Source organism: Dipodomys merriami, unplaced genomic scaffold, assembly GCF_024711535.1.
Source record: "Dipodomys merriami isolate MVZ:Mamm:240054 unplaced genomic scaffold, mDipMer1.0.p SCAF_724, whole genome shotgun sequence".
Taxonomy (NCBI): Eukaryota; Metazoa; Chordata; class Mammalia; order Rodentia; family Heteromyidae; genus Dipodomys; species Dipodomys merriami.
The window spans coordinates 19,977-30,822 of record NW_027206318.1 but is presented as its reverse complement, the minus strand read 5'-3'; positions in this window follow the sequence as shown (position 1 = coordinate 30,822).

The following is a 10,846-nucleotide window of genomic DNA, read 5'->3' as shown; positions in this document are numbered from 1 at the left end:
GAACCGACAAGGAGCAGATATCATCATCCTGTAGTTCGCAGACCAGAGATGACCCAGGAACCTAGACTCGGCATGAGTAGAAGCCTGATATCCTCACTCCTTCTCAGGGAGCAGAGGAGGGAAGACCACCCCTCCCACCCCCAGTACCGGAGACCTCCATCTTGGATACCGACAAAGCTCGGCAGAGCTGCTAGCTCCAACTCAGGCCCTGGAATAAATCCTCAGTCATCTAGCAGGTCACAAGAGCCTATCCTGACCTGCCAGACTCAGTCAGTTCCACCCAGGTAAAAGTCACCCAGCTCGGGTGCCAGCCACAGGAGTGGCTTTCTTCACCAGGTAATCAGAGCCAGAGGCTGCCCCTCCCTTTAGCAGCCTCCACAATCAATTGAAATTCAGTAAACAGAAACCCTGAGAGTGGCTCCAGTCTGGGCTCTGTGAGTTTCTCACAAACCAGTCCCCGGGAAAAGCTACTGTTTGCTGAAAGGCCTCAACTCTACCCAGAACCTAGCCTCATCACAGCATCTCCAAACTCGAGGAAAAATCCATCTCCTCCCATTGAACTAACCTCCGAGGAGGATCACAGAGAATTGTTCTGCCTGTTCAAAGAAACTGAGTTAAGTAACCAACCAAGCCACAGGAAAACAAGCAGACCAGAGACTCCAATAAGAGGCTGGTTACAGACACAAGGGAGACACAGGATTTTTGCCAACCCTTCCAAAAAAAATCAAAGAACTTTTTTTTGTTGTTCCTTTTATAAAAATTTTTTTTTCTCTAAATATTTTTTTAATCTTTAATTATTACCTTTCTTGAAAAAAATTGTTTTCTAGTAATTATTTTTCCTCTTAGAATTTTAATTTAGGGGTATAGTGTGTGTGCATTTTTCTTCCTTTTTTGTTTTTGTTTTTGTTTTGTTTTGTTTTGCTTTTTGTTTAGATCTACTGAACTTCTTATCTTTTTTCTTTCTTTCTTATCCTTTTCACCTTTTCTTCACTTTCATTCTTTATGTGACTTAATTGCTGTTCTGCACATCTTCAAATAAACCCGTAGTGGATTATTAGACCTGATCCCCCATTGTGTACACACTTAATCCACAAATTTATTACTCAATTCAAAACCTCTTAGACTTAAATTCCTTAATAGCAGTACTACCTCTTTATACCTATATAATATTTTAATTATTTTTATTTTTAAGTTTTTCCCATCTCCTTTATATCCCTCCTCTCATCTCTTCCTAAACATAATAATTTCTGGTTTACCAAATTCTTCTGTGCTGTTTGTAGCCCGTTAATATACAGTTGTTTGATGTTTAATAGATGTATCTGTTGAACTAGATTGTATCTGCAGACTATTGACTGTGCAAATACAGACTTTGTTTGATGCTTGCCTTAAGATAGTTTTCTAGGATAAAACTGGTGTTAATTTCATCCTAAATCGGCAGAGTAAGCCAGAAAAACACAAGAAAAATGGAAAGTCCAAGTACCGCAACTACCAATCATGATAACCAGGGGACAGAACAGAAAATGAATAATCAAGAGGAGAGTTCCCAAATAGCTCTACAAACACTGCTGGCAAACATGATAAATGAAAAGATTGAAAAAATACAAAGGACACTGTATGAGCATGATAGGGAGAGAGAGGAGGCAATCCAAAAGTGTATACAGGAATATCATAAGCGTGAAGAAGATACTCAAACACTGATACAGGATTGGCATGAGCAGCTTGAGAATACTCAAAGAGAAAGGCAGGAATGGCATGAACAGGCTGAGAATACTCAAAGAGAACTACAGGAATCGCACGAACGGGAGGAAGCTAATCAAAGAGTAATACAAGAATTGAGAGTGCAGGAAGAGAATACACAAAGACCACTAAAGGCATTCATGAAATCCATTAAAAAAGAGCTGAAGGAAGTCAGGGATACCACAAATAGAATGCTGAATGGAACCCAACAGAAGGAATGGGAGTCCAAGGAAACCATAACTATTCAACTAAGTGATTTGAGAATAAACACTGAACACCAAATTAACGAAGTAAAGAAGTTCATACAAGACTTCAACAAAGAATTTGAAACCATCAAAGCTGACCACCTGGAAGGAAAAGAAATAAAAAACAAAGTAGAAAGTCTCAACAGCAGATAAGATCGAATATGACAGCCTAGATATTATAGAGAAAGAACATACAACCATCCAAGACAAGTCCAAGAAATATGAGAAATCTATCCAACAATTGGAACACACCATCAGAAGGCCTAATCCAAGGATAATGGGTGTAGAGGAGCACCTAGAAACAAAAGTTAATGGTCTAGGAAATTTGTTTAACAGGATCCTAGCAGAGAACTTCCCAAACATGCAAAAAGATAGGCTTATTCAGATACAAGACGCTTTTAGAACTCCAAATAGACCAGACCAGAATAGGACATCCCACAGTCACATTATAATCCACACAGGATCAATTCAGAACAAAGAAAAGATTCTTAAAGCTGTCAAGGAGAAAAGATCAATCACCTATAAAGGGAAACCAATTAGAATCATCTCAGATTTCTCAGCAGAGACAATCAAAGCAAGAAGAGCTTGGAATGATGTATGCCATGCCCTAAAATCAAACAAATATCAACCAGGAATACTGGACCCAGCTAAACTCTCCTTCATAACTGAAGGCCAAATAAAAGTCTTCCATAGCAAAGAAAAATTGAAACAATCCATCTCCACCAAACCAGCCCTACAAAAGATTCTTAAATATGTCCTACACATTGAAAACCAACAAGATCACAAGAAATGCCAAGAAACTGCACCCAAACTGAGAATCCAAGAACCATAGGAACAACCCAGGTTTCGCAGCCCTCAAGAAGGTGGATAACATGGCAAGAACTCCCAAATACCTCACAGTCCTATCTCTTAACATTAACGGACTTAACTCTCCAATTAAGCGACATAGACTGTGTAGTTGGATTAAAAAACAAGTTCCTTCTATCTGCTGCCTTCGGGAGTCACATCTTGCCTGTAATAACAAACACATTGTCAATGTTAAAGGCTGGGAAAAATCTACCAAGCAAGCGGTCCCCCAAAACAGGCACGAGTTGCAATCCTAATTTCAGATAAAATAGACTTCAAATTAAAATTTGTGAGAAGAGATAAAGAAGGTCGCAACATACTAATAAAGGGATCTTTCCTTCAGGAGGATATCACAATTCTAAATATATCCTCGCCAAACAACAGAGCACCCAAATTTATCCAAGAAACACTGTTTTCCCTCAAATCCCACATAGATCCAATGACATTAAGTGCTGGGGATTTTAATACACCACTCTCTCCACTAGATAGATATACTCAGCAAAATCTCAACAGAGAAACCGCAGATCTAAACAACTGCATAGATCAACTAGATTTCAGAGACATCTACCGAATATTTCACGCAAAGCATCAGAATACAGGTTTTTCTCAGCAGCACATGAAACATTTTCGAAAATAGCCAACATTTTAGGCCATAAAGCAAACTTGTCTAAATTCAGAAACATTGAAGTTATACCTTGCATTGTCTCTGACCAAAGGGAATAAAATTATAACTCAAAACCAAAAGCCATGATAGAAAGTCTGGTATCACATGGAGGCTGAACAACACACTGCTGAATCACGAGTGGTTCATGGAAGAGATTAGAAAGGAAATTCAAATGTTCATGCTATTCAACAAAATTGAACACACAAACTACCAGCTCCTCTGGAATACAGCAAAGGCAGTACTCAGAGGCAACTTTATAGCTCTGAGCTCCTACATCAACAAATTGTTACTTCCAAAAAATTAACAAAATTGACAGACCCTTAGCAAATCTTATCAGAAAAAGAAAAGAACACACCCAAATAAATAAACTCAGAGATGAGAATGGAAACATCACCATGGACACAATCAAGATTCAGAACATTTTAAGGGAATACTTTTCAAAACTTTATGCTAATAAGTTTGAGAATTTGGTAGAAACGGACCTTTTCCTAGCAAATATTGACATGCCAAAACTAAATCAAGATGAGTTAAACCAACTTTAACAGGGCAATATTAAGCATTGAATTAGAAACAGCAATAAGAGACCTCCCAACTAAAAAATGTCCAGGACCAGATGGTTTTACAGCGGAATTCTACAAGGCCTTCAAAGCTGAGGTCACACCATACTCCTCCAACTCTTCAATGAAATTGAAAGAGAAAGTTCACTACCGAACACATTCGATGAAGCCATCATAACCCTCATCCCAAAACCAGGCAGGGACTCATTAAAGAAAGAGAACTATAGACCCATTTCTTTGATGAACATTGATGCAAAACTTCTCAACAAAATTTTGGCCAATCGACTTCAACAATTCATCCAAAAATCATAAACCATGATGATACAGGATTCATTTCAGGGATGGAAATCTGGTTCAATATACCCAAATCAATTAATATTATTCATCACATCAACAGGAACAAAGATAAGAACTTCATGGTTATCTCAATAGATGCAGAAAAAGCATTCGACAGGACCCAACACCCCTTTATGATGAAGGGTTTGTAAAAATTAGGAATCCATGGAACATTCCTCAATACAGTAAAGGCTGTATTTGACAAACCTACAGCCAGCATTATACTTAATGGTGAAAAAATAAAGCCATTTCCTCTTAACTCAGGAACACGTCAAGGATGTCCACTCTCTCCACTTCTCTTCAATCTAGTATTAGAATGTCTAGCTATAGCAATGATAAAAGATGCAGACATAAAGGGGATCCAAATAGGGAAAGAAGAAATACAACTCTGCCTTTTTGTAGATGACATGATCTTGTATTTAAAGAATCCCATAGACTCCACTCACAGATTACTCATGCTGATTCAAAACATTGGCAAAGTAGCAAAGTATTAAATTAACCCTCAAAATTCAATGTCTTTTCGGTATGCCAACTATGAGAAAAGTAGGGCTGAAATTAGGAAAGCAACTCCATTTGTAATAGCCCCACAAAAAATAAAACACCTAGCAATTAACCTAACCAAAGAAGTGAAGGATCTCTATGATGAAAACTTTAAAATCTTGAAAAAGGAAATCAAAACAGAACTTAGAAAATGGGAAAAACTCCCATGCTCCTGGATTAGAAAGATTAACATTGTGAAAATGGCAATACTTCCCAAAGCTATCTACAAATTCAATGCGATACCTATCAAAATTCCAATGTCATTATTCAAGGAAAAAGAAGAGGCAATCCAAAAATTCATATGGAACAATAAAAGACCCCGAATAGCAAAAATGCTCATCAACGGAAAGAACACAGCTGGAAGAATATCAATACCAAATTTCAAATTCTAGTATAAAGCCATAGTAATCAAAACACCTAGGTTCTGGCACAAGAACAGACCTCAGGACCAATGGAATAGAATTGAAAACCCAGCAATGAACCTACAGTCCTTTAGCCATCTAATCTTTGATAAGGGAGCTAAAAAAAAAATAGAATGGAAGAAAGACAGCCTCTTCAGTAAATGGTGCTGGCAAAATTGGTTAACTACTTGTAGAAAACTAAAGCTAGATCCTTATATATCACCCTGCACCAGAATCAACTCCAAATGGATCAAAGACCTCGGAGTCAAAGCAGACACTCTGAAAACATTAAAGGATGTAATAGGAGCAACCCAAGGTCTCCTTGGTGCAAGACAAAATTTTCTTAATAGAGAACCGGAAACACAACAAATTAAGGAAAGGATGGACAAATAGAATTACATGAAGTTGCAGAGCTTCTGCATGGCAAAGGACATAGCTAGCAAGATCAATAGAAAGCCCACGGATTGGGAGAAGATCTTCACTAACCATAAAACAGACATGGGTCACATATCTAATATATACTTGGAACTCAAAAAATTAAATCCCCCAACAACAAATCCTCAAAGAAACAAGTGCCCAATAAATAAGTGGGCTAATGACAGAGAAACTTCTCTGAAGAAGAAAGAAGGATGGCCAATAGACACATGAAGAAATGCTCAACCTCCTTAGCCATAAAAGAAATGCAAATCAAAACAACATTAAGATACCACCTCAGCCCAGTTAGAATGGCAAAAATGAATAACTCTAATAACAACAGATGCTGGAGGGGATGTGCATAGAAGGGAACCTTACTTAATTGTTGGTGGGAGTGTAAACTTGTTCAACCACTTTGGAAAATAGTATGGAGTTTCCTCAAAAGACTCCACATAGAGCTCCCCTATGACCCAGCAATCCCACTTTTGCACATTTACCCAAATGTTTACAAACAAGACCACACTAAAGCTACCAGCACAACTATGTTTATTGCAGCATTATTTACCATAGCTAAGATCGGGAAACAACCCAGATGTCCCTCAGTAGATGAATGGATCAAGAAAATGTGGCATATATACCCAATGGAGTTCTATGCCTCCATCAGAAAGAATGACATTTCCCCATTTGTTAGGAAATGGAAACACTTGGAAAAAATTATATTAAGTGAAGTAAGCCAAGCCCAAAAAACATTGGTCCCATGATTTCCCTTATTTGCAATATCTAGTATATGTATGAGTCAAGTAGAAATGGTCAGCTAAGGTGATGTTAGGAAAATCAACCTAATATATGTATTTTAAATGTTTTTTTTCTTTCATGCATTTATTTCTAATGCAATAATAAGATTATTTCTTTGTTGCTTTGTATGTCCCTCCTCCACAGTATAACCCCTGCTTTCACTGTATTTGATGTCGGTATAATTTGTGGAGGGGAAAGGGAAAAACAAGTCGTTTAAATAAGGATACAGGTGGACCTGTTGCAACAATGAGAAGTACAAGTTGTCATGTCGAAAACGAACTTTACAACTGGGGGGGGAGGTTTGGGTGGGGTCGGGAAGAAGGATAAGAATGGATGGGAAGGGTAAACAAAGGAGGAGGCTACAATGCTTGATAAGAAATGTACTCACTATCTTGCCCATGTAATTGTAACCCCTCTCTACAGTATTTTCACATTAAAACAATTAAATAAAAAAAAAAATAAGGATACAGGCGGACCCATTGCAACAATGAGAAGTACAAGTTGTCTTGTCGAAAACGAACCTTAGAAGTTTGGGGCAGGGGAGGATTGGGTGCGGGGTCGGGGTGAAGCTGGGAAAGGAGGGGAAGGGGAAACAAAGGAGGAGGCTACAATGCTTGATAAGAAATGTACCCATTATCTTGCCCATGTAATTGTAACCACTCTGTACAGTATTTTCACAATAAAAAATAAATAAAAATTTAGAAAATTATTAATTAAATCAATCAATTTCCTGAAATTATTGCATTCCTGTAATAGTATTATTTTAATGCTTCATAAATACTAAATAAAATCAGTCTCCTGAAATGATGGGTCTAATTTTGCAGGAGCATCATTCAAGATCAACTAATTCAACTGTGACATTGATAACATTACCTTGTTATTCCCATGGTTGGGAACGAGTCTCTTAGTAGATCCTTCCATTGATTTGTGTCAGGATGGGGATTCGAAATCAGGGCCTACATTGCCACTTGGGCCTATGGCTTCCCCAATAGTCTGCCAACCTTCAGCAATGCAAGTTAAAGTACCCTTTGCAGCATTGTCATTCAGAGCCAAGTTGGTCACTGTGCAAAGGAACAAAACATACAAAGGCCATCTCATCGCATTTTTCTATATATTTTCGCCACACATGGCCTGAGGGTCTAGGATCCCAGGATCGGCTGCGGGTCCAGTGGCTGCACCCCAGTATAGGATGATCAAAACTGAGGCAGAGTTGCCACAATCTGAGTTCAAGCTCCCTGTTGAGCAAAAAAAAAAAAAAATTAAAAGAAATTAGCTCCCTGGCTTGCAATTCACCCCATTTATCTGCCAGGCTTTGAATTTGAACTCTGGGTCTGGGTAAATCTGCAGCAATGTGGAAGAAGGGGAAGCTCACTGTACTTGAAGATAAGAAAATCAGGCCTGTACTCTAAGCCAAAATTCAAGCTCCAGCCTTGGAAAACATACTATTTATATACATTGTAAAGACAGGATTTGTACTTACCTATGGATGCTCAGTCCATACACATTTGGTGTGGTTGTTCCTTGTACTTTTTGTTTTATTCATTTATTTACCATTGATTTTACTGTGATGACACCCACTGCCTTATTACATTGATGACATCTTATTACATGGCATCTAAATTTGTAGATGTGTTCTTCATCATTCCTGAGACTCAGGACTCTCGGAGAAAAGGAAAAAAAGGTTTCATACTTGGCTTCTTACTCCATGATCCAATTGTTGATAGTGCTAGGATCTGAACTCACGGCCTAGCAGGACCAATTGGCAAATAGTTCATGGTGAACACACCAGCCTGTGAGCAACAAAGGAGTTAGGACGTTCCCAGGATCTGACATTGATTCTCAGGGTGGCCACGATAGTCATAAATTCATAATTTAAACATAGGATCTATATTTACAAACATATTTATCTATATTTACATACATATGTGGACAGCAACTTGCATTATTGTCTGTCATATGGAAGTATTTTGTATTTTACTGAGTAAGGTGACAGATATAACAGTGCTTACATGGATGACAACCTATTGCTATGGCTATAGGGTTTCTTATGCATTCTCCATCCTAGCTGAGACCCAGGATTTTCACAGGCAGGAAAACAGTTGAATCCATGGGCTTCTCACATAAGGATTCATCTTTTGGCAGTGTTGGGATTTGAACTAAGAGCCCACCAGGCCCAATTGGGGAAAGGGTCAAGGGTTACCAGCCTGTAAACAACGAAGGAGATAGGCCATTCCCAGGACCTGACACCGAGTACCAGGGAGGGCCAAATAGTAATAAATTCATAATTTAAACATAGGATATATATTTACATACATGTGTGGACAGCATCTTACATTTGGTGCACATTTTCTCCTTATTTTGTGTCTAATTCATGGATTTATTGTGTATTTTATTAAGTATGGTGACAAGTATGACTGTGCTGACATGGATGACAACCTGTTTCAATAGGGTTGCCTGTGCATTCTACATGCTAGTTGATGCCCGGTATTTTCACAGGAGAGGAAAACATGTATAACGACTGGCTTCTGACAACAGAATGAATCTTTTCTCAGTGCTGGGATTTGAACTGAAGTCTGAGTAGCTCTGTTGCACTTTGGGGGAAGGGGAAGCTCACCATTCTTGAAGACTAGAATGTTAGACCTGGTCCAGGGCCTGATTTGAAGCCCCAGCACTGGACAAAATAACAAGCCCACCTTTTTTAAACATAGGATCTCTCTACCTACAGGACTGGTTTGCATCTTGCATTCAGTGTAGTTATTCTTTTTATTTTGTGTCTTATTCATGGATGTATTGTGTATTTTATTGAGTATGGTGATAGACATAACTGTATTGACATGGATGACAACCTATTCCCACAGCTATAGAGTTGTCTATATAGAATTCTCCAACCTCACTGAGACCCATGACTTTCATGCGACAGGAAAACAGGTGGATCAATTTGGCTTCTCACATCAAGGTGAATCTTTTGGCAGTGCTGGGATTTGAACTCAAGGCCTAGCAGGACCAATTGGTGAATGGGTCATGGTGAAAACACCAGCCTGTGAGGATCTAAGGAACTAGGGCGTTCCCAAACCCTGACATGAAGCCCTGGTGGGGGCCAAAATAGACATAAAGTCATCATTTAAACAGAGGATCTATATTTCCATACATGGGTGTGCAGCATCTTGCATTTGGTGTAGTCATTCTCTTTATTCTGTGTCTTATTCATTGATATATTGTGTATTTTCTTGAGTATAGGTTGACAGATATACCTGTTGTGACCTAGATGACAACCTATCCCCATGAGTATAGAGTTGCCTATGCATTCTCTATCCTAGCTGAGACCCAGGACTTGCAGAGCAAAGGAAAATAGGTGCAACGACTGGCTTCTCACATCAAGGTAAATCTTTTGGCAGTGCTGGGATTTGAACTCAAGGCCCAGCAAGCCCAATTGGTGAAAGGGTCATGGTGAACACACCAGCCTGTGAGACACTGAGGAGCTGAGCCTTTCCCAGTAACAGAGATCGTGCCCCAGGGAGGCCATAATGGTCCTGAATGGATCATTTAAACATGGGATATATATTCATATCTGTGTGTGGACTGCATTGTGCATTTAGTGTAATTATTCTATTTTGTATGCTATTTATGGATGTATTGTGTATTTTCTTGAGTATATGATGACAAGTATAACTGAGCTGACATGAATAACAACCTATTCCCATGGCCACAGGGTGGCCCATGCATTCTCCATCCTAGCTGAGACCCAGGGCTTGCACAGGAAAGGAAAGCAGGTGCAACGATTGGCTTCTGACATCAGGGTGAATTTTGGATCTGCTGGGATCTGAACTCGGGGCCTAGCAGACCCGAGTGGCAAATGGGTCCATGTGAGCACACCAGCCTGTGAGCTACTAATGAGCAAGGCATTTCCCAGGACCTGAGATGGAGCCCTTAGGTAGGGGTGGTGGGAGACGGCACACAGCAGTCATCCCTTCATAAGTTGAAGGTAGTTCTTATACCCAGGACTCTCAGAGAAAAGGAAATCAGGTGTCACACTAGGCTTCCTATTCCACAATCCAATTTTTGGCAGTGCTGGGACCTGAACTCAGGGCCTAGCAGTCCCAATTCATGAATGGGTGTGTCAGCACGGCATCTTCTAACCCAGGAAGCTGCCAGGAGTTCCCAGACCCTGAGATTGAGCCACAAGCGTGGACAAGATAGTCATACATGGATAGGCAGGTGGTAGTATACCAATATATATATATATATATATATATATATATATATATATATATATATATATATATATATTTGTATAGAGTTCCAGAGACATCT